Source organism: Dipodomys spectabilis, unplaced genomic scaffold, assembly GCF_019054845.1.
Source record: "Dipodomys spectabilis isolate Male_0828 unplaced genomic scaffold, ASM1905484v1 ptg000319l, whole genome shotgun sequence".
Classification (NCBI taxonomy): domain Eukaryota; kingdom Metazoa; phylum Chordata; class Mammalia; order Rodentia; family Heteromyidae; genus Dipodomys; species Dipodomys spectabilis.
In genome coordinates this window covers 4629328-4654407 of record NW_024870996.1, presented here as the reverse complement: position 1 = coordinate 4654407, position 25080 = coordinate 4629328, and the positions used below count along the sequence as shown (strand labels likewise).

Sequence of the window (25080 nt, the reverse complement as noted above, 5' to 3'; positions counted from 1 at the left end):
TACATATTTAAATGAACATGATAGCAGATCCTTTCCTGAGCGCATAACTCGGACAGTCTGAAGATCTGGAGGACCCCAAAAAACCTAGGCAAGACACACACATTATTTTTCCTTCCTTTAATCTTAAGCAAAAGAGATGCAGGGGTTCAAAAATAAAAATTTCTTTTCCCCCCCTCCCAAACCTGTCCCCGGTTCCCCCTGTAACACCTTCTCTCTCCCCAGGGGCAAGTAAAAGGGACACTAAACACCATCACCAGCCAGGGCAAGAGGAGCAGGGGGTGCCGGGCTTGGGGCTGGTCTCTTTCCAAATATAAATACATGTGTCAAAACTCCTGGGAAATCCTCCCCGCTCACTGCCCAAGCACCCTCGATTTCTGCTGGTGTTTGGGGGTGGAGAGCCAGGCACTGGCTGGCGATGGTTTACTGCACCCGTTGGGCATGCGCCCCACCAGCCTCCTGCTGCTCATTGTAGAAGAGATGGCACTCAGGATCTCCCTGGATAGTGGGAGCTCCCTGGATCAGCTTCCCAGTGTTGGGGTTCATGCACCAGCATTCCCCACGCTGCCTGTTCAGAGACATCTTGCACTGCGAAGAGAGAGGAGAATGTAAAGAGCAGTCACCTGCTTTCCTTCCTTCACTCCACCTGTGGAGGCTCCCTGTGCGGCCTCTGCTGAGCCCCAGCCACGCAGTGGCCCTTCTCAGCCTCGAGTATGTATTGGGAATCCCTCGAACATGTACCTTCATTCAGTAGGACTGGAATGACCTGAAATCCTGCAGGACTAAGATGTTACTAAGTGATGCTCCCATCAGCGTGGCTGTTGTTGGCACCCAAAGACAAAGAAAAGACTAAGCTTCCACCCTCAGCGAGGTCTAATGCAGTGAGGGACCCAGTCTATGGGAACTGAGCCACAGTAGAAGGGAGAAAATCCTCCTATTAGCCAGTGTAAACCAATATATACCCCAAGCATTCAGCTTAGATCTAATATATAGATTGACACGAGCCTCAACAGCTTGTGAGTGAGGTACGATTATCTCAATTCACAGACGATAAGCCTGAAGCCCAATGTGGTCAACTAACTTGCCCCTGGTTACCAAACTAGTAAGAGACTCCCAATCTGGACACCAGGCATAGCTGCAGGTGACTAGAACAGATAAGCCCTGGCCTCAGGACATAGAGAAGTCACGGTTGCCATTCTCAAGGTCAGGAGAAGCCTGTGTCTCGGCTCAGCTCCCAGGCCTCCGAGGATTGACTGAAGGGCAGTGGTGCAGGGACCAGGTAGACCAAGGCCTAGGGCTGAGAAGGAACTCCTCCCGTCCAGGCTGACACCTGCACTCACCTGTTTGAGATTGTAGAGTCCATGCTTGTCACAGTTGGGGATATGCAGAGAACAGAGATGTTCCAGGGGACCCCGGTCATCCGGAAGGCGCATGGTGGAGATCTGCTCCAGGACCTGGTCCAGTTCTTGCTGGCAAGGGGTCTGGCACAGAGGACTCGGGGTGAGAATAAAATAAGCCCACAAAACAGAGCCCTGATGCAATCTCAGAAAGTAGGGGGTATGACCAGTGACAACTAGCCTAGTGAACTCATTGCACCTAGCTCACCCCTAAAGACTGTCACATGAATGTAACTTCCCTCCAACTGTGGCGAAGGCCTTCATGGGTCTAAAGCCTATGCCCAAGTCCATGGCCCAAACTCCATTCATCACCACATTCCTACCAGGGCCACGTCCTGAGCTAGGAAGGAAAGAGGGCAGGTCAGTGCCAAAAGCACACCATAACACGGAGAATACTTCTTCTCCATCTCTAGGATCATGAAGGCTTGGTTTCTGTTCTGTTTTCTTTTCTTTTTGCTGTGCCTGGGGCTTGAACTCTGGGTCTAGGCCCTATCCCTAAGGCTTTTGTGCTCAAGGGTAAGGCTCTACCATTTGAGTCACGGCTCCATTTCTGTCTATTTGTGGTTAATTGGAGAAAAGAGTCTCACGGGACCTTTCTGCCTGGGTTGGCTTTGAACTGTGATCCTCAGACCTCAGCCTCCTGAGAAGCTAGGATTACAGGTACAAGCCACCAACAATGTGGAGGTTTTATAAAGAAGCGATTACAAGAAACCCTGTGTCCATCCATTTCACAGCCAGAAATAACTGGGTGGTCCAAAGACCACTAGATATTTTTGTGGCAGCTTGGTATCCAGTGAATCAGAATGGAATGCCCCCTAACCCCACCCTAAGTTATGAAAATCCTGTTCTGCTTCCTCCTCCTCCCTGGACAGACCAGACCTCCACTGACCCTGGCAGGTGGGGGCCGAAGCTTCTTGGGCTCCTCCAGACCAAGGTGGTGTTTTCCACCTTTGCCCATCTAGCGATGCTGCTCAGTGACCTTCTCCCGGAACACAGCCAGCTCCTTCATGCCGGACTTGAGTGGCTTCCGGCCAGCACTGCCCCCACCTCCCAACATGTTCATGTTCCCATCCACGTGGTTCTCCACCAGGCCACCCTCAGAATGGTCATCGCCGTTCTCTACAGAGAGAAAAAAAGAAGCGCTCCAGGTCCAGTGTCTCACAGAGATGGGGCCCTCTGGATGCTTGATAATGAAGATGGACATGACAAAGAACATAGAGGATGGACATGACTGACGTCTCTTGAAAGCCAGTTGCACACCAGAACCTTTGCTTCATTAGTAATGGGTAACCTAGTAGTCTCACAGCAACTCTTAGCTGGGAATTGTTGGTAACATCCCCCAACTGTTCTAGATGGAGAAATTGGGGATTACAGAGCCCAATTTCCTTGATCAGGATCCCAAACCTGCCTAGGGAGAGATCCAAGATTTGAACTCAGAGAAGCGATAGGGATTCCACTCTGTTCTGGCTCCCTCCTACCCACCCAGGACAGGGTGAAGCATCTGCAAGGCTTTCTTCATATGGAATGAGTCAGTCCAGTACCTCCAGGTTCAAACACCGCTAGTGCATGTTTAAGTCCTTCATCACTGATGGTCTCAAAAGGGCAGATTAGGTGCCATTAAGACCAATGAGACATGGCATGGGTGGCAAAGGAGTGCCAGGTAGGAGAGACACCAGCCAGACAGGACCAGTCCCAGAATTCCCCAGCACTCCTCATTTGCCAACTTACCACTACCAGGATGTTCCCACAGTGCTTTGTTAGAGCACCAGGCTATTGATGGCCTCCAAGTCTATCTGTGCAGTGCACCCCTAAACCCAAGAACAATGAAACTTCATTCAGTAGTTTCAGCTTCTCCCCGGGCTACAAACTTCATCAAGATATCCGTCCATAGAGCATCCATTAAGTCTCCTTAGACTTTCTTTTATTAGTATTATTACCATCTTAAAGTAGTTGTACAAAGGGGTTGCCATTCGACAAAGCACTTCATGAATACAATGCGTCTTGATCAATGTCACCCTTTTCAACAATTCTCACCCATCCCTCTCAACCCACTCTTTAGACTTTTCTAAAACCTGTTGTATGCTCAGGCCAGGTGAAGAGGACCTTGAACTCAGGTCCTAGCTACCACAGATGCATTGGTTGATACTTGTCTAAGGGAGGGTGAGAAGAGAGGAAACAGCCCCCCAATCAGCCCCGCCCCCACTCTGCCCCACTCCTATAGACACACACACACAGGGGAAAGCAGAGCCCCCGATCACACCACCCAGAAACACACACCTACTGACCCCGAGAGATCTGCAGTGTTGCTATTTTTTCAGCATATCTTGCAAATTCTCTTCAACATCTTACAGTCTCAATCACAAAATAGAAGTGCAACTTAAAATATCGCTATATGAGGGTTTGAGGCCAGGTACCTATAGATGACAGCCCCTGGAGAATTCAGGAAATGGTGGGGCTCTGTTGGACCTCTCCCTGGCCATGCTGTGTGGTGGGATGAGCGAGCACTGCTGTTAGTCATGTGGTGTTTGTTCAGCTCAAGCACAACACTGCGAGCTGTTCCATGGCAGCATCTGCTGCAGCATCCGTGGGTGTCCCACAGTCCTTCAAACCTGCAAGCCTTCAAGAGAAGCTCTTGCTCCCTCATTCCTTTCCCACAAGGCCTGACACCTGGCCCCATGTCACCAGCTACAGAAACATCCACAACAGCCTCACCAATTAAGGTTGGTGTACTCAGGTTAAATCTCAGCCTTGCCTCTTTATCGGCATGTTTCTCAGCATATAGCATTTGTTTTTCTAATGGTGCATGGCAGAATAACAATAGCACTTTCCTCATAGGGCTCTAGAGAGCAGATTGTAAGCATAGCAATTCAAGTATGACTTGCAGTTGGATGCCATTGGTTCATGTCTATAATCTTAACTACTCGGGAATCTGAGATCTCAGTTTAAGGCCAGCCAGGGCAAAGAAATTCACTAAACTATATCTCTAAAATAACCAGCACAAACCAAACAAACATGACTAGAGGCATAGCTTACAGTGGTAAAGTGCAAGTACAAGACCCTAAGTTCAAACTCCAAGACTGCTAATTACACACACACACACACATACATACACACACACAATGACAATGTCCACTACTTTGTGATGTGGAACAGGACTAAGAATCAGGAAGCAGAGGCAAACAAGACTGGATATCATAATAACTGTGTCCATATCGATGCATTTTAATTTCTTGGCATTTTCTACACAAGAACCATCTCATGAAGAATTTTTGTACTTTATACCAACTGCTCCAGTAAGCCTGTTTTCTAGATACTTGGTGTCCAAAGTCCCCCAGAATAAAATCAGCAAAACTAAAAATTAATGAAGAAAAGTGAGGGTGGGTAGGGTTGGAAGGGGTAGGTGAGAAGGTTGAAAAGGGGTGACATTGATCAAGAGGCACTATATTCACAAACTGCTTTGTTGAGTGACAACTCCTTTTTACACTACTTAAAGATGATAAAAGAAAAAGAGAGGAATACACGAAATAGCCAAAAACAGGGAGGAAAAAGAAAAATGGGGGGAAAAGACCCAAACACAATTCTAAGGACTTTTCACGATAAGCAATACTGCACCCACTGAGGACCCCTGAGGACTTCCATGTTTCATATCCCAAAACAAGAAGTATATTTACTAGTCTTGACAAACTTGGGACATCACAGAAGGGAAGAGAGTCAAGTATTCAGGATTAAAAAAGATTTCTTTCCAAAACTATTAAACTATGTATTTAAATATATAAACCCTCTGGGATAACCGGGAGCCAGTGGCTCGCACCTGTAATCCTAGTTACTCAAGAAGCTGAGATCTGAGGATCATGGTTCAAAGCTAGCCCAGGCAAGAAAGACCATGAGACTCTTGTCTCCTATAAACCACCAGAAAGCACCGGAAGTGGCGCTGTGGCTCAAGTGGTAGAGCACTAGCCTTGAGTTGAATCAGAGCTGGGGGACAGTGCCCAGGACCAGAGTTAAAGCCCCACAACCGACCAAAAAAACAAAAATAAAAAATAAAAACCTCTGGACCTGGAAAATTCTTCAATTTAGAAGGGCTATCTCCCCAGGGTGCTGGGTAGCCTGGGATTCACTATCAATCAAGTCAAATTCAATGCTGTTTCAGCAGCCCCAGCACCACACACAGCAAGGGAAGGCGAAGGATTTAGCACTCAATCCAGGCTAGGGAGGAATCTTCCCCTACCAGGGTTTAATCAGACAAGGACCCAGCTCTGCACAGTCTGCCTCCTGAGATGGAAAATAACAGAAACCCAAGATCCCCAGGAGATTCACCATTCATCTGCCTGCCAGGATCCCCCAGAATGAGAACACCAGATCACCCTATCACACAGCACCAGATTTCCTCAGTACTACCAGGTCCCAACGCAGCTACCAGGTTACCCCCTGGGACTCAGTCATGAAGCTGTGCCTAACTATGAAGGAGACTATTCCAACTTTCTGTAGATGGACACAGAAGTAGAGGACAGAAAAGGCTCAGGAAAATCTGAGATGATCCAAGTGAAGAAAACAAACAGAAAGTGTGCCTATGCCAAGAACTCTCTGTCTTCTCCCTAACACTAACCTTTGAGCCATCATGAAGGTTCTGACAATCCCCATTCCCACTGCACCCCTGTCCTGCTGCCATTTCAGGCCGAGCTTCTGTGCACCTTGGGTGGAGGATCTCACTCTCCCTTGCTGCAGATACTGAAGAAGAGGAAGAAAAAGGTGACTACAAGACTCCCCAACTGCATCACACCTTTGTAACCACCCAGGATCAAAAGGAAAAAAGCAAAATTCAAACACACAGTTGACCTGGCCTAAATCTGCTGTACAGGAGCCGGCTATCCCCTATCACAGAGCCTGCCCAGTTAGTCGGCTGCCAGCCAACAGAAGTAGGAAAGATTTCCTGAGACATCCATAGCATTTCCAGGCTAGAAACTGTGTTCTGATCACTTGGGTAACTTAGAGCCAAGGAGAGCATGTGACAACGCATGCCTGTAATGCCAGTATTCAGGAGGCCTAGCCTAGACAATCTCAAATTCAAGACCAGCCTGGGTTGGTTACACAGTAAGTTTTAAACAAGCTGGAGGCTGTGTAACAAGATCCTGGTCTCCCTTGTCTCTGGGAATCTGTTAGTATAACCATCATTTCTAGACTCTTCCATTCTGTGAGTGTGAAGCTCAGGACTTTCAGGCACTTGACAACCTGGGAGAAGTCCGTCTCCTCTTCCCCTCTTACTTGTAAGCTCAGTGACCAAGACACAGGAAACTATCTTTTAGCTGAGTACTTGAGGTTAGCTCAACATCTAACACTCAGAAGACTCTGCCAATTCTGGAAATGTATTTGAAGAAAACAGAGGGCACATTCAGAGCTGGGGATATGAATCAAGTGATAGAAGACTTGCCTACCAAGTGTGAAATCTTGGATTCAAGTCTCAGTATCATCTAGAAAATGTGTGTGTCCCTCTAGAAAGCATTCATAGCTTAGGCTCTTCAGGGACAACCTATCCAGTAGGCACAAGTGATTAGAGATTGAGAAAATGTTTTCAACTATATTAATGTCCAAAGGGACAAAAAACACAACAAACTTTCCAGTAAAAAAAAATGAATCCTAATACATAATGATGTATTTATAAATAGCCAGTTGTAGTTTGATTTCTAGGTGCTTTTTTGGAAGAGTCCCCAAAGACAACAAATCTAGAGCCTATGATAACTATGTGGTCAGAACTGGGCAGAATAGAAGTGGCTTCCCGTCCTGAGACGTCCTAGACCTCACTAAGGTACAGGTCAGTTTGTCCACCCTCACAGAGGCCACCTGGATTCAAGGATGTTTCATTCCATTCCTTTATTGAGCTCACCACTGCAACAAACACAGTAATAAGATGAGGAAATCAAAAGGCCTGGCCTACTGACATGGGCTCTTTTTAGAGGCAATACAGCATACATTTTTTTCTCTAGAACAGGCTTCAAGACTCAAGTCCCATGACCAACGTTGAACACAACCTAAAGTCAATGCAATGTTGTCTGAGTAGAGATCGGAAAAGGCGGTGGGGACTGAGCAAAGCCTGGATGACTTTTTACTAGTCCAAAGATATTCAAGAGTTCAAGTCCAAAGTATGATCGACTTAAGTCTAAATCCTAGCTTTGTAGTCTTGAACAAGTTACTGAAGTTCTCTGTACCTCCACCATTCATCCATTAAAAAATGAACAAATGGCATCCAAATCAGGGAGTGCCCGCGACAGTAAACACCTCTGCAGGGGGCTGTTAGCTTCTTTTCTCTCCCCTCAACATCCCTCAACCCCAACTGGACAACTATCATCCTGATAATCAAGTCCCCCTCCCCAAACATTCTCTTATAGGTTATGGGAACAATCCACAGGAAAACATTCCAGATGTAGAATTCCAACTAGAGATGGAATTTTCCCCTCAGAACAAAAATGCCAACTTGCATTCTTTTCTGCTTAAGGGTTAGATATAGAATGATATTTATTAAGCAATCACTTATACATGTAGTTTAGCAGGCCACAGTGCAGAAGTAGCTATAAGAAATAGTTCTTAAGCCAGGCACCAGTGTCTCACACCTGTAATCCTAGCTACTCAGGAGGCAAAGTCCATGAGACTCTTATCTCCAATTAACCACCAGGAAACCAGAAGTGACGCTGTGGCTCCAAGTGGTAGAGTGCTAGCCTTGAGCAAAAAAGCACAGGAATGACACCTAGGATCTAAGTTCAAGCCCCGTGACCAACAAAAAGAAAAAGAAACAGTTCTTAGCAACCCAATGGAGAGTTGGAAAAGGCTTTGGCTTCTTTAGCTTGGATATAACTAACAGGGACTTCAAGAGTTCTCCCTATGGATTGGTAAGCTGAGCTCTTCTTCCCTATGCAGCAATACTGAGGCAGGGACGTTCACAATCATACACAAAAGGTAAAGCTTTTCCAAAGAGAACTGGGCGAGACAAAAGCTGATCTCAGTAGACCTGAGTAGAAAGCTCCCACCCCGGCCTTAGTTACATAGCCCCATCTTTCTGTCATAGACATCTAGAAACAAGAAAGGGAATTGGAATGACAGGAAATGTAGGGTTGTGCCACTTTAAAGGTGGCAAACAGGGCCAGAAAGCGTGCCATCTGGCAGGCACCATCCCTGCCATCACCAAAGATGCTTCTCAATTGGTATGCCTCCACCTCCATGCCATACTAACCTACCAAGGAGACTGGGTAGAGGCTGATATCCAGGAGAGAGAGCGAAAGAGCTTTGTGTCTACTTCTATGCCTTAGTACCTCATTTCCAAACTTACTTTGGGCATATAAGACTCCTCACCCCAACATAACCTGTTCAATTGTAGCATTAACAATCTTCCTCAATGAATCGAAGTAGTTGTGTTCCTCCAGGAAACTAAAACAAGAGGTTTATTCTTTGTTGGTATTTTTGTTTCCTTTTCTTTTGTATTGCTTGTTCATTTATCTATCTTTGGGAGGATAGGAGTGGGCATGAAATGGAGGGACAAAGAGTTAACAAATGCAGTTAACAAATACTATGCAGCTTGTGGGTAGGGATGGTAGGGAAAAATGGGAGACAGAAAGGGAAGGGATGACATTGTTCAAAAAGAAATGGACTCATTACCTGACTTGTGTCACTGTAACCCCTTTGTACATCACCTTTACAATAACAATAAAAATTGTTAAAAGGCATTTGTGTTCCATAGAGACTTACTCTCTCCTAGCACCATGTTCTGGACCTCAATGCCCGACTTGGATTCTTGACCCATGAGAAATTCTAAAGCACTCCTAGGAAAATAGGTCCCAAGAATCTAAAAGCAAACCCTAGTGTGGTATGGAAGGCTCTGGTCTTTATCCAGGTTTAGAGAAAACAGGAGAGACCTTTCCCAGCACGACCATGCAGCTTCCTAAATCCTCAACACGTCACTCTTCCTATTCTGAAGAAATCCTAATCATTTTCCAGCCTCTTGAAAAATCTAAGAGCTGGCTACTGCAGCCTCCAGGGCCTCACCTACTTCCACAGGTACTGGGCATTCCAAGCTTTTCAAGAATTGCTCCAGTACTGGGCCAGAGGAAGGGATGCTGGCTGCCTTCCTGATCCTACTCGGGCTGGGCTCAGAACTCACATGGCACCTTCCTTGTGAATTTCTCCTCAAATGCACTTAACCTTGACATAGGCTAGCAAAGCAAAAGAATACTAACCACTCTTCCCCTCCCTTCTCTTACCTCTTCCCTTTCCTCCTCCAACCGGGACAGCTTCTCCGTCAAAGCCCATGGCCGTGGATTACTCATTCACAAACTCAAAACTGGCAACATCAGGAATGGAATGTCCTTAAGTCAAGCTTTGTCATTTACCATTCAACTATGATCTTGACCAAATCCTTTGATTTTTCTGAACTCTTAATGTCTGGAATAATACTACTTAAATGATGGCTACTGCTTAAAGAGGAAATACCACTTTATTAGCATCACTCCAATTCTCATTGTGGGCAAAATTAAGCTTTAGAAGAAATGATCTATTTTTCCCCTCTTAATTCTATTTTATTGAAGGCTTTTATAAGCATGTATTCATTGTACAAGGAAGATTTCGTTGTGACATTATCATAGTTGTGTATGATGCACTCTATCAACCTTTACCCGCTCTGTTACTCTCCCACCCCCTTCTTGAAACCATTTCAACAGGTTTTCATGTTCTATTTTCATACATGCCAAGAAACTACTTCAGCCATATTCACCCTCCCTCGCCATCTCCATTATGAATGCTCTATTTCTTGAATGGGTAAATGAAAGATTTATCTGCTAAGGAGGAAGAAGGGTAGGCAATACCTCACCTGCTGCTGAATGATCTAATACATTGAGAAAATAGTTATGACAATTCTTCAGCACTGTCTCTCTTTGGGTAGTTCTTCTAAAGCTTGGTCCTGTTGGTTAAATTCTAATTTTATTTCCTTTTTAATTTTGCAGTGCCGGTGATTACACCCAGGACCTTGCACAAGCTCAGCAAGTACTTTACTGTGGAACTATATATACCCTCAGCCCCGTCTTTTAGTTTTTCTTTGCTTTATTCATTTATTTATTTTACTCATTATTTACTCTTTAAAGAGGTCCTTGCATCAGGTAAGAGTTTGGAACAGAAATGTGATTTTGTTTTGTGTCTGTTGTTCAGAACTCAAGAATTTGCACACAAGAAATACCCACACTACCACTGGGCCACATCCCTGGTCTGATTATAAACTGGGTGTTCCTAAATAACCAAGTTCTCTGCCATTTGATGCAGACAAGATGCAGAGACAGAGAGAGAGACAGAGAAAGAGACAGAGAGACAGAGAGAGAGCGCAAGCAGGAGGCAGTTGTTCCTAAGTGTCCTGCATGTAAGGGTAAACTAGCTAACACACACAAGAAACAGCTTTTGTTGGAAAGAATTTGAAGACAGTCCTTTTGGATGGCTGACGTATCCACCAAACTCCATCTAACTATCTACAATGTTCCCTAGCCCATCCTACCAATTGGCTGTTCAGTCCACGTTGTAGGGAGCTAAAGTTTAACTCGAGGACCATAGTCTGTATGGGTGAGTAACATGGTCAGTGCCTTCCACCACTTTTTTTTTCTTTTGTTCCCTTACTCCCAAAGATTAGAGACAACAGACAGGCAGCCAGCCCCTGGAAATGCTATTCTCAATAATGCATAAGGGTGCCTGCCTGTCATGACCCCATAGGCTGAGCACTATCATACATTTCAGCCTAATAAATGATCTTTTCAGTGGATAGATTCACCCACCTCTGGCTGACATATAGATTCATTCCAAATTCCAAATCCTGAAGCTCCTTTCAAGAGGACAGCCAAGTGAAGCCTGGCCTCTCTCAAATGCCACCATGTCTCTCCCATGCCTGTCACACTCTGGGAAAACTCGCCCTCAGCCAGCAGACCAGGAGTTCCACAGTAGAGGGCTCTCTCCTCTCAGAATTTCCTTGCGGAAAGACAGATACACAAGCCTACGCTTACTCACCTGGTGACCATCTTGCAGTTCCCACGAAGCCTCATGCCAGCTGATTGCTGACGATCTCAGTAAACGATCAAGTGGAAAGTTGAGCAGGCCAGGCTTGCATGTGAGAACGAGGGAACAGGGAAGGAGGCCGGGAGCACTCAACCCACTGGCCAAGGAATTTCTCCTATACCTAGACTCTTGGTGTATTTCCTTGCAACACTAACTCACAGGTTAGTTCTTAAGTGGCAAGAAGAACATTGCTGATTTGAAATCCAGCGGAATCAAAGTCCAACCCATATTTCCTTTACTATTTCCAAGAAGTCCAGTGATGCCAGCACAGGGAGAGGCTAAGGCTGTCTTCCATGCGTTATCTGTAAGCTGAGGCAGTTTAGACTAGAACCGTGGCTTCCAAACAAAGCTCTACCACCAGAGATCAACTGGAGAGCACACTGAAGATACCGAGAGCAAGCCTGGGTAAGGACCACGGAACCTGTATTTTGAACAAGACCCTTCAAGCTGACATCTCTAGGGCCTTGTTCCTTTTGTGAGTCTGTCTCCTGCCTAGGTTTCCCGAAGAATGTGGAGACTCAGCCTCCCGAGTTCTCTCTCCTCATTGGCTTTTGGGTCTGTAAGAGGCCCATGTGCATGCCTGGACACATGCAGAGGGGGCCTTTCTTGGCCAGGCGTCATGGAGATTTCTAGAGCATGCCCCTCTCTGCGGTCTCATCTTGGGCTCCCCCTGAATGAGGAGAAACAGCACAGCCTCTCTGGAGCCTCCCTGCCTGAGCCGGCTCTCAAGGGCTTGCTTTATACACACCAGGGTCATTCCTGGAATCCCGAAGACCTGGGGAGGGTCAGGGCTGAGGCAGACAGTTGGAGAAAACAAAAACATGCTCAAATTCAGCCCAGGTCCTCTGGGGCTCTGTGAGCCAAGCTGTCCTTGAAGAGTCAGAGAAGCTGATATCAAGACGGCAAACAGCACGATCAGCTTTCACTCCTTCCCACGGATCCTGAACATTTTCCCCGCCAACTCAACTTAAGCCACCCCAGAACCTGGTTAGGTAACCTAGTTGCTAAAGGCCCAAGTAAGTAGAACATGAGTTTAGACCACAGGCAATGTTAACAGAGAGAATCACCTGACCTTGAAGTTCCTCTTGTGTCCACAAATACACTGAGCACATACACAAAAACGTTTATTACAGAGGCTTGTAGTTGTACACCGTCAGCAACTTGACCCGAAAGTATTAATACGTGAACAGATGAATACAATCAGTAGGATGAATGACACACAGCATTAGGAAAACTAGCTTCTTCCAGGGTCTATTAACATGAGTAGATCTCAAAAACCTAATGTTGAGTGGGGAAATGAAGCTTTCTATATACTTTTTTTGTATTTGTTTTCAGAGAAAAAACTTCACCAATAGGGGTCATTCCTCATATATAAATAAATTTTCTGATAATAGTCATCCATCATACATAAACATGCAAACATATGCACATGTATGCATAATATGCTAATATATTCATGCCGATCATCTGTCATGTATATGTATACAAATCTGTTTAGCCAAGATAAATACTAAGTACTGCCTGTTAATAGACAAAACAATCACCATTTGAAGGTCTATGTGGTAGACTGGTATTATGTTGTTCTAAGTACATTTTTGCATTTAAAATTTTTTTCTTTTAAAAAAGTCATTATCTCAGCAAGGCACCAGTGTCTCATGACTAAGATCTGGGTGCATAGCTAAACTGGTTGTAGAGCACTTGCCTGGCAAGCACAAGGCTCTAAGTTCAAACCTCAGTACTACCAAAAAAAAGTTTATCTCAAAGCTAAGAGTAAGTTGGTAAAACACTTGTTTGGCCTTAATGAGTCCCTGGGTTCAAGGCCTAGCCTTGAATTTCTGCTGCCCTTGTCAAATGGAGGGTACTGGTGATAAGTAAACTTAGAATGACCCTGGCACTCTACTGGCTGGAAGAGAGAATAACAATACCCCTTCAATACCACCAGCAGATTTCAATGCCACTTTCATTGGCTAATGCAGTGTTACCGGGGTAGCTGCCCACCAAGCATCCTTGCCGAGGGCTCCTTGTCAGAGGAAGAGCTGAGAAATGAGTGACACACTGGGAAAGGCAACTGACTGAAGAAGGGCAAGGAATGAAGGCAGCTCGGGCCAGAGAATGGAAAGCTATGGGACAAACTGATCCTGGTGGAAGCAGACCAGGAGGGCAGCAGGTACAGAGCAATGGGTGTGCCCACAGACCAGTGCTAGCCAAGAGAAAGGAGCCAGCTGCTGTCTCCACAAGGACCAGAGAAGAAACCATTTTAAATAAAAACAGCATCAATACAAGTGACATGAGAAAGAATAAATGGCAAATGACAGATGGGAAAAAGCTACCAACTTCCCCTGGAATAGTATAGGGGAGACCAGCTCGGGTGGATGGAAGGTGAATAACGTGGCCACCAAGTTTCCAAAGGCCACTTGATCAAGAGGATGAAAGACATCATTGGGGAAAACACCAGAACAACTCCACTTCACTGCCTTCCCACCTGTTAGCCTGAACCCATCTTCAGAGGAACAGTGGGTTTGTGGCTTCTCTTCCTTCGCTGAAGGACAGAAGCTTCTGGAACCCATGAGCTTGGTCTTACCCTCTAGAGTCTTAATATTTTACTTGTGCAAAGGACAGGAATTGAGACATTCTATGTGGTCAACTTGGTTTGTTTATTTATTTATTTGGAAAAATGATAATGACTGATGGAACAGATACCTACCAATTCCTTTATGCCTGTGCCTTTATTCATCATACAAAATGACTTTTGTTGTTGGGTTTGGGGATTTTTTTTTTGTTTTTTGCCAGCCCTGGGGCTTGAACTCAGGGCCTAGGCACTGTTCCTGAGCTTCTTTTGCTCAAGGCTACCACTCTATCACTTGAGCTACAGCACTACTTCCAGCGTCTTCTGTATATGTGGTACTGAGGAATCGAACCCAGGACTTCATGCATGCTAGGCAAGTACTCTACCACTAAGCCATACTCCCAGACCAGGACTTCATTTTTTTAATAGCCATATATTCCCAGAGGGAGAATTGTAAGCAAGAGTAATATAGAAAGGATGAATGTGACCTGTGTGTGTGTGTGTGTGTGTGTGTGTGTATGTGTGAGAGAGAGAGAGACAGAGACAGAGAGACAGAGACAGAGACAGACAGACAGACAGGACAATAAATCATCTTTGTATAATTAATTTATGCTATTAAAAGAAGGACAGGGTGATGAAGATCTTCCCAGAGTCTTGGTCAAAAGGTTCAGATCAGTTTATCTGCATTAAATAGATACAATTCTTCTTGCCCCTTCTGGTATTGAAGGCATGCATTGCAGGTGGTATTAAGAACTTTTCAGCCAGGCACCAGTGGCTCACACCTGTAACCTTAGCTACTCAGGAGGCTGAGATCTGAGGACTGCAGTTCAAAGCCAACCCCAGGCAGAAAAGTCCCCATGAGACTCTTATATCCAATTAACCACTCAAAAATCGGAAGTGGCACTGTAGCTCAAAGTAGTAGAGCACTAGCCTTGAGCAAAAGAGCTCAGGGACAGCACTCAGGCCCTGATTTTAAGCCCTATAACCAACAACAATAACAAAAAAAAACTTTACTAATATGCTGGCTTGCACAACATAGGCACATGACCAGTGTTTAAATACCAGAAAAGCTGACTATGCTAAGAGCTGCCTGCTTAGAGAATCTTCTCATTGATGCTTTCTCACATTTTCTCTAGCCTCTTCTTTACTATCTAGGTCCATAGCAGTAAGACTGGTTAGGGGTAATGAAGGCAGCAAGCAGACAGTAGCCCATGGTAGGGAGGAAGGCCACTTGCCTCTCCTACAACCCATATTCAAACCACCATCCCTACATCGCAACTCTACAACATAGCTGCCAACCTCTCTCCCACCACCTTCCCTTCTGCCAGCCTCTTCTCAGTTCCCATAACACTGCCCCCAGTACTCCATCCAGCCTGACACACTGAACCCACGGGATGCAAAGGGAAATTTAAAACCTGCAAAGATGTCCACGATTGCCAGCCACACTCTCAAACCAGCACAAGAAGTGTCTTGAATATAAATAAGTGTCTTTAAATAGGTCACCATGCTTTTCTCTTTCTTCAAGGAAAAGTTCACCGAGTGTGTCTCATCTAATACTGCACACATCCGTCACCTTCTTTGGCTATGCTCTTTTGGTTCAAGAAGCAGCAAACCAACCACAGTCAACCAGCAGAGCCTCAAGCATGAATCCTCACTTCTGAGCTGGGACTCCCCACTGAACCCCTCAACCATTGATTAACCTGCACATTTTTAACTCCTTGCAAGCTTTCCAATGCAAAGGGCAGCTTACCTAGGTAGCTACACCCCTCACAGGACTCTTAAATGACCAATCATGACACATACGAGCAAAACATTTGATTTCATCCTGGCTTGTATGTTGACACAGAAAGGAGAAAGGGGTCAGAGTGTGTATAATGTCATTTGATTATCTGAGTTTCTATGCCACATGATTTGCTTGTGGAACTTTGTTTCATTGTCAAGCAATCATATGAGATTGATAATTTCTTATTCCCTTTTATACTTGATAATAAACAACCATGGAGTTGGAAGGGCAGCTACACAAAGGCACGAAGCCAGTGACAGAGCCAAAATTAAAACCAGGTTATTTGGCTCTATAGTTTTTAACCCATCAGAAGGGAATCTAGTCACCAGCATTGTTTTAGGATAGGAAACCTTCTCTTTCTGCCAAAGGTCATTTGGATATTTATAACATCATGTCAAGATCATACAAAATGAGCAATACAGATAGATGATCTCAGGCAGCCAACAAAAAAAAAGCATGGATATCTTCCCAACATATGCCAAAAGATTTTGAGGGCCTTATATAGTCCCATAGGCAGAACATTACCCATCCCTGAAAGCTTCATTCCAGTTCTCCATCTCCCTAGGGAAGGAAGCCAATCATATGCCAGCTAATCCCACCCAATCCCCAAAGCCCGCCCACCCATCTCTTTATCCTACCTGTCACACCTTCCTCCAATGTTGCCACAGAAACCATCCCTTATGCGGTTATCCAACAAGTCACAGGCACTAGCTGGGTGCAGGGAACAGGGAAGCTGCCCATCTCATTTTCTTAGCCTCCAGCACTTTAGAAAGCAAGGCAACTTGGCACCTACTCCAGAAGTAAAGATAAGCCTAAAAGAAACTTCCTGGAGAGTTGCAGAAAGAACTATTTTTGAGAAGTTATACCTTAATGAGTGCCTCCCAGGGAAAAGGAGCTTTTCTCTATAAATCACTGCTCTTGTTTAAGTCTCATGAGACGGGGTGCTGGAGGAGAACCCAGAGACCTATGCTGGCCTTGGCACTTGAACCTGAACGCAGCAGCCTCGATTTCTTCATCTGACAACTGTGAAGAATCCCAGGTTAAAACAGAGCGGAGGGAGAAAGTGTTGCAACAGCAGGGCGCTCTTTTAACAGAAGAAGGAGATACCTAGAACAAAACTATATTCTTTGTTACTGTTTTATCACCCTTTCATGGAATACCCTTTGCTTACATGCCAACCACCGTGTGTCTCCACAATCAACCTCAGATCCATGGAGCTAGGAACCCCCCCCCCCCCGCCATTTTCCCAACTCATCTGGATGAACACACGCATCAGGCTCTTCTTGTCTTCTCCCTTCCCCTGCCCTCCCTCCCCTGCCCCTCACCCTCGACTTGCCAAGACCTTCAAGCGCTCAGTCCTCCTCCCTCCTCGACTTCCTGGCTCTGCTCAGTTCCTTGAATGAACACAGGGCTGACACACCTACAGCCATCCACTAATTAGAAACCTCCCCAGGATTCGCTCCCAGCCAACTTCACCATGGCCTGCGGGCCAATTCCTCCGACTGGCAGCTGGAGGTCTGCCAGCCCCTGCCCCCTTCTCCAGTCTTCACTCCTGCCCTGCTTCCCAACAGCCAGGAGGGGATGTGGGGCTGGCAGCCAGAAGGTCTCCAAAGCTTCCAAGTGTCCCCTGCCCGCCCCCCTAAAAAGTATTAAGGGGAAGGGAAAAAAATTCCTCACTATAGCCAACTGTATTTCTAGGTGTGCAGCTTTCTGAGCATGGTCTCCCTCCAATGCTTGACTGACACCCAGGCTGAGCCAGCCCAGATCTTCCCTGGCTTTGTTAAGGAAAAGGGGCCAGGGGCAAAGAGCCAAGGATGGGGAAGAGCATGGGAGATGGTCCACACTTGAGACAAAAAAAAAAAAATCCACATCCTACATGTTCTGCTAATTACGGAGTGAGTGAATCCAGTTAATCTGAAAACCTGCACATCTCCCTGGGCCTACTGCCTAATCCATAAAGAGGTCTTTCTTGTTCCTTCCCCACCATGGAGGCTCTGGAGTATAAGGGGTCAATATACCCTCAATTCCTCCTGGCACATGCAATGCTGTGTGTCTACTATCCTAGGTTTCACCCTAAGTATATGATGATCCCAAAGACTAGCATCTACTTTCCCTGCTTTATGGGGGCCCACCTGCACCAGATGCCAAAAACCAGTCATCATCATCATCATCATCATCATCATCATCATCATCATCACTGTGTACTCTCATAGGAGGCCATGCAGGGGGCTTTCTGAAGCCCCAGTGCCCAGAAAACTCTCCCAATCAGATATACCCATGAAGGTCCCCACCCCAACTCTGCACATTGAGAAGCTGCTCACTTTCAGTGGTGAGGTCAGCTCTGGAGAAGATGTAGTAAGAAGTCGCCATCTTGGAAAGAATATCAAGTTTCTTTGCCAGGATTTTGTTCAACTTCCTGGCATCCTAGGTTCAGAGATGCCAGTATGAAAGCACTATTTTTCTGATGCAGAGACCCATCTTTCCAAGGTCTTCACTGGCTTTGGCCACTGAAAGTACCAAATGTGTTAGAATCACTTCAATTAGTTCTTAACCCTCTAGGTCTGAAGCTTGGGTCTTAATGGGTTTCCTCTAAGGGCCACATAGAGGGTAGCCCCCCGCCCCACACCCCCAACATTTGCCTCAGGTCATCTCTAGACTCAGACAGCTAAAAGGCTGGGTTCCCCCAGGCTGGCTGGCCAAGTAAAGAAAGGACCTGACCGTGCCACCTGCTTGTGAGCAGCAAAGACAGATCTCTTGGGCCGTCTCTCTATCTCCCAAGGGTATGAACTATATCCCCAGTCACAGGATACTGACTCTAAAGTACATTCACTGCCTAATCAACCATAAAAATAATGCAAGCCAGACTTGGGCACTGGTGGCTCACACCTATACTCCTGGCTCCTCAGGAGGTTGAGATCTTTGAATCAATGTTTGAAGCCAGTCCAGGCAGGAAAGTCTTTGAGGCTCTTAGCTCCAATTAACCAGCAAAAAGCCAGAAGTGATACAGCCTAAGCCTTGAGTTGAAAAATCCAAATCCACAAGGCCCTGAATTTAAAGTTCTATTACTAGCGCGCGCGCACACACACACACACACACACACACACACGAAAGCTAGGAAAGCTAGCTAACCTTAAACAATTTACTATCAGCCAGATTTAAAGTACAATTTCATTACCTCTTCCACAAAGGGGCTTACTAGGAAAGTTAGTCAAAGAAATACAGATACTTCTTCTTCACAGGTAGAGAGAGGGAAATCTAGTGACTCACTACCAAGGGGAAATGCTGAGCTTTTCATCTATTTGTTCTTTTGACGCATATACGCAGAGTGTGAGACCCAGTACATCATTTTCTGATTTACAATATCAGGCAGAATAAAATAAACCTCTTGCATCCAGTGACTAGAGGAAGACACCTACGATGGGACCCTCCACAGATGAGTAGAACCACCTGACTTATCTAGTTCGGGCTTCGTCTTAAGGACCAAGCATCAAAAAGATGGCACTTGCCAAGATTACGGCAGCTAATGTGTGCTGGATACTTTCCATAGTCACAAGTCGCCCAACACCCCCCCCAAGAAGAGGGTAAAACCATTCCCACTTCACTAAACCTGGCCCCTGTTCAATACACACATTTTTGACATAGGCTGCATTGGAACCTGGTCAATCACTGAAAAGGCCAGACTGCTCCAGCCATGAGCTGCTGTCTTCCTGCTCTTTGTTTGGTCCAGACACTCCATGACTCATCTGTCTTGTGTCTTTCTTATTTAACTACTGCATGTTGGCCATTTACATTTTTTAGTCTCCCTAGTTCTAGGATTTAGGTCTGTAAGCAGTCAAGAAAAGTCGGTCGCTGGTGGCTCACACCTGTAATCCTACCTACTCAGGAGGCTGAGATGTGAGGATCATGGTTCAAAAGCCAGCCCAGGCAGAGAAAGTCTGTAAGACTCTTATCCCCAATTAACCACCAGAAAACCAGAAGTGGTGCTGTGGCTCAAGTGATAAGGGCACTAGCCTTGAGCTAAAGAGCTCAGGGACAGAGCCCAGGCCTAGAGTTCAAGCCCCGTGACTGACAAAAAATAAATATTTTTTAAAAGTCGGGAAAATCCAAATAACCAAAAGCTGACAGTGATATGCTGTAGGCCATCACCCATCACCTGCCTATGGCAACTGTGCAGGCACAAAACTTCTGACCAAAAGATTCAAAAGCCTGTTGTTGCCAACAGTCCAGTCCCTGGCTTAGCCATGGAAGCAGAAAGTTAAGAAAAGAGTAGGCAATCAGGTGACTCTCTCCTTTCCTCCTTCCTTCCTCAGTTCTTCTAATGAGAGATAGGGGTATCAATCTTCCCTTCCCCCAGAGGGGAAGATAAGAGACAGGACACCAAGCTGGAGAGGCCATCAGTTCAACAGGACAGATGGGGGATGACTGTCTTCTGATGGCTGCCTGCCACCTTAAGGAAAGTCCAGCCAGAGAAAACAAAGAGAAGCAGAGGGGCCTGGAACATCTGCCAGCCACATCGCTAGCTCCCCTGGAGAAGCATAGCATGACCTCCTCTTCTGTGCCTTCATTTCAGTAGAAGCAGCTCTAGAAATAACCCCTGCCTTTGGAGGAAACTGTCCCATCCTTCAGCCCACAGGAGTCCCTTCCTGTTCCCAAGCCTGGGCCTGGCCAGTCTCCTAGCCTCCCCATTCACAGACTTGAGTTTTGTTGAACATTCCTGTCATCATTTCCAAGTCACCTATGCAGAGTCCCTCTGATTGCAGCCAATGTATTTTCCATGTCATATTGTGTGAGTCCTGTCCATGTACTTAGCATGAGGTAGGTATTCCAGCTGGCCATATAGTGACAGAGGCATAGGAGAGGCACAATCCCCACCCCCGATAATCTACAGCACTTTAATAGGACTATTTCCCATGAGTCTCCTAACCCAAAGGAATTCTTTACCTGGTTATTTTATTTTAAAACGCAAAGCTAAGGTAGGCTAACAGTGAGAGCCACCTGAGCATCCATCCTCCCACTGCCTGCCAGGAAACTCAAGAATACAGTTAGGTCAAGAACAATTTTATAAGTGAGTTTTCCCCCCAGTTGCTTAACTCAGAGCACCTTACCCTGATTTTGTAAGGTCTGTGTAAGTTTATAACAACTTTAATGTCACATTGGATCTTTTTCTCCTCCATGCTTTCTTCCTCAAACACCTTGTCTGTGGAATTGGTTCATTATTACCACACAAAGGAAACCATCCAGGAATGGTTTAGAACTACATAGGTCAATAGTAACTCCAACCAAAGACCCTCCTCATATGCCCTACCACCAATCCCATCCATACCTACCCTACACTTCTGGCTGCTACAGCCAGGGGTCAGATAGGATACACTTGCACATTGTGCAAATGCCATTCGGGTCACCTGGATGACCCTGGCCCAAGGCCGAGAGCCACTCACTGCTTAGTCTCTTAAGAAATTCCACGTGTGCCCCAACAGGTCCCCTGAGCAGCAGGGCTCAGCCCCCATCTCCTCCAGGCTAGCAGCTTAGCAGAGCCGGTTTCCAGTTCTCTGTCCAGGAGGGGGGGAGGGGAGGCGGAAGGTAATGGTGTTAAAACAATCAGCGACTCATTCTGGAGTCTAATTCTATTTTATGACTTGGAACTCGGTATGCAAATTTATGCAAGACGAGATGGGGAGCAGTACTGGGAGCCAGAAGTCCCCTAGCTTTCTGGCCCACCCTACCCCCTTTTTATTTTTGAGCCGCTGTAAATCAGGGCCTGCCTTCTTCCCCTGCTCCCGCAGCAACTGCAGATGTGAGACCTCCTGCTCCTCACCCACAAGCGGGCCAGCCTGCCTGTTGGCTCTGAGACTCTGAATGACTGCACATTTCTATAGTACCTTTCTGTGCGCACAGGGCCAGACAGCCACTTGGGCGCCCTGCCCCTCGGCATAATCCCCAGCATTGTAACACCCCGGGGGAAGGAGGGAAGGAGGGGAGATGCCAGGCCTGAATTCTGAAAGGACCAGGCCTAGCCCAAACCCATCCCCCTCCCCAACTCCCCTCCCCCAGCCCCCAAGTAAGGCAGACTGCCTACTCTGTCACCTCACACACCCACATACTTTTAAGATCGGGACTTTTGGCAGATCTCAGGGACCTTTCATTTGGCTTTCAGGCCTCCCCACCTCTACCCAACCCCTCCTCCCCAGTCTGACTTTTCAGTGTCTGTGAGCCAACCAGCCCCAGCCCAACACCTCCCCCCAGACCCCCCCCCAGACTCCTCCCCCAAGCAGAATGGCCACCATCCACTCACTTGCTCACTCTATCCATTGACGTGCCCACCCCCAAGCCCTGCATCCGTGCCATCCCCAGGAAGCCAGCAGCACAACCCCTGAGTCCTGGGAACAAAGACAAAAGAGCTAGCGGCAAGGCCGGAACTGCTGGGGTTTGCTGCCTCGAAATAAGAGGGTATGTTTAAAATTCTCAAAAGCAACCTGCTCAGAGAGGAGTGGCGGCTATGGGGGGGGGTGCTCTAAGGAGATGAGCGATGAACAATGCTCAATGCGAAGGTCTAGGTTGGGGGAGGGGGGGACACCCTGTCCCCAGCTCAGATCTCAACAGCCTCCAGACTGTAACTCCAGTCCCTTCCCCAGTCCAAGACCCTCTCCCACAGACTGGCCCACAACTTCCATCCTTGCCCACTCTCTCCTGGCACTCCATAAGCCTAGGTTTCTTTCCACAGTACCCCCTTCCCCAGCCTTAATGCGCTTTAACCTCTCCTCCTTACTTCCCCTACTCCCTACTTCTGATTGATATCCCCTCTTCCAGACTGGGACCAAAGAGAAAAAATGTGGGAAGGCATCCCGTGCCTTAGGTAAAGCCTGAGGAGCAGCTAGGGCAAGCTGGTAGAGTCCCATAACCAGAGAGAAAATCCACAGTGACATTCTTCCCTTGAACTCACCCCATTGTCCTCCAGCTTCCCTGACAACCCCTCCACCCCCTTTCAGGCTGCAAGGAAGAATGGGGGAAGGGAGACAACTTCCCACATCTGTGGCCTGCAAAGAGACCTGAGAAGCAGAAGAGTTGGATTTCAGGCTCAGAGTGAGCCATGGTGAAGAACAGTAGAAAACGCCATGCAACCCTAAGAGAGAAAACACATCCCACTTGATGAAAATGGTCAAAATCCGGTGGCTTCTACAAAGCCGATGAGAAAGTTCCTCCTGCTGTGGAAGATGTTTAGTTTGCCTGAGTTCTGCTCAGAAAGTGCCCCAAACTGCACAAAGCCTCTGGGAATGGACTGTGGGGTGCCAGGGGGGGGGGGATGGAAGGAGAGGGGCCGCAGGGAACAGAGGTTGCTGGATTAGGGGACAGGCTGTTTCTTAAGGAGAGGACTTCTGCCTTTTTCCTTCTAATTCCTTCCGAAGAGAAGCCAGAGGAAAGGGTTAACTGCAAAGCCAGCCGTGAGGAAGAAGAAAGGAACAGAGGGGTTCCTCTCAGAGGAAGCCCTGCCTTGCTTTGTACTCAAGGTCAAAATGTGTGAGAGATGCAGAGGACTGTAACCCTGACCCCGCATTCCATACCAAGGAAAACAGGGAAGGAAAAAAAAAAAGAAAAGTAGAGTTCAGAGGTAAGGGGGGGAGGGTGCTACCAAAGAAGTAAAGCAACAAGAATGTCTGCACTTGTTTGTTTGTTGTTCATCTCCCCTCTCCTCAGCTCCAGAAATTTAGTGAGGCACACACGCTGACCTTTTACACAGCAGCAGGCCCTGAGACTAGCTCTTGTCTACAAGAGGAGAAACAATAATCACAGTTTCCTCTGGACCAGGGGAGGAGGGAGGATTTGTAATAAATAATAATAATAATAAAATAATAATAATGTCTTTGAAAGTGAACTCCTTACAACCCGATTGCATCCCTCAAATAACTTTTGGAAAGGGATTTAACAAAGAACCCCCAACCTCCCCGTTTAAGGAGATAGCAAGCTCCCAGTTTAAGGAGATAGCAAGAAGTCCCTGGGTTTAGTGGGGAGCAGGGGAAGGAGTGTAAGGCTCACAGAAGAGTCGTGGCTGTCGCTCTCACCCCGACTCCTCCAGCCCTCAGACCTGGGGAGCAGATAGATGCTTGGCCGCATGGCCTGTCCGACCCTCCAAGAATGCAGCTGATGATCCGTCTTAAGTTACACAGACCCAGTTATCAGGGTCTCCACCTTGCGCCTCCCAGGAACCCTCTCTCTCCCTGTTGTTCTGTTCCGCTTCCATCTAAGAGTGTTGCAAGAGCCCCCATTTCGTTCTCGAGGTGCACTTCACCCCCACAAGGCGCCAAATGCTTCCCCTCTGCCTCCCAAGCCCAGTAAAAGAACAGGGTCCCCTTCCCGGTGCCGGGGCCTCCGTCCAAGGTCCCACCCGGACTCCTCGAGGGGTCACCTAACTCAGGCCATGCCGCCCCCCTCCTAAAATAAAGCCTGAAGTTCCTACGGCCCAACAGTAAATCCCCGCACAGAATAGAAGTCGGGGGATGCTCCACGCGGGGAAGAAGTTCTCTCAAGCCAATCAGTAGCCAGGGCTCTTCCTTCCCTCTTCCCACAGGTCTGCCTTTCGGGGTAGGGGTGGAGGGTTGTGGGTTCCCTTTCCCACTAATCCCCCCCAGGATCGAATCAAGGACTCCGCTTTCTCTTCTCTACAACAGACCCCAGGGTCGAGCGGCGCGCTCCTACAAAACGGCTGCCCGCAGCCCTCCAAATTTTACCCCCCCACACACACCTCCAGTCGTCCCGGCCCCACGTTACCTGCCACCTGGTCACGGCTGGGGCTGGAGTCCTGGAGCTTCTCGCAAGTGCCCACGCCGTTGACCAGCGACTTCAGGGGCAGCTCGGAGCCGGGGTTGGGGTAGCAGCGCAGCCCCTGGGCGCAGCGCGGGGTGTATACCCCGCACGTCTCGCCCTCCAGCTGGGCGCACACGGAGCAGCAGCCGCAGCCCGGCTCGCGGACCAGCTCGGTGCAGGGCGCCAGGACATCGCCCGCTTCCCCGGATACCGTGAGCACCGGCGGGGGTCCGCAACCCGCCAGGCGCTCCGGGGTGCAGGGCAGACAACGGAACAGCACCTCGGCGCGCACCCCGGGGCCTCAGCCACCCGCGCCCAGCAGCAGCAGCAGCAGCAGCAGCAGCAGCAGCAGCAACGACGGCAAGACCAGCGGCTGCGCGGGGCCGCCCAGTCTCGGCAGCATGTCGGCAGAGGGGAAGCGCAACACACACACACACGGGCGGGCGAGCGAGAGGGGCAGGTGG

General features: G+C 47.4%; 1 pseudogene; it reads right to left on the bottom strand.

Annotated features, from left to right (window-relative positions):
- Positions 1 to 263: 263 nt before the first annotated feature.
- LOC122127983 lies at positions 264 to 25080 on the bottom strand (annotated as a pseudogene).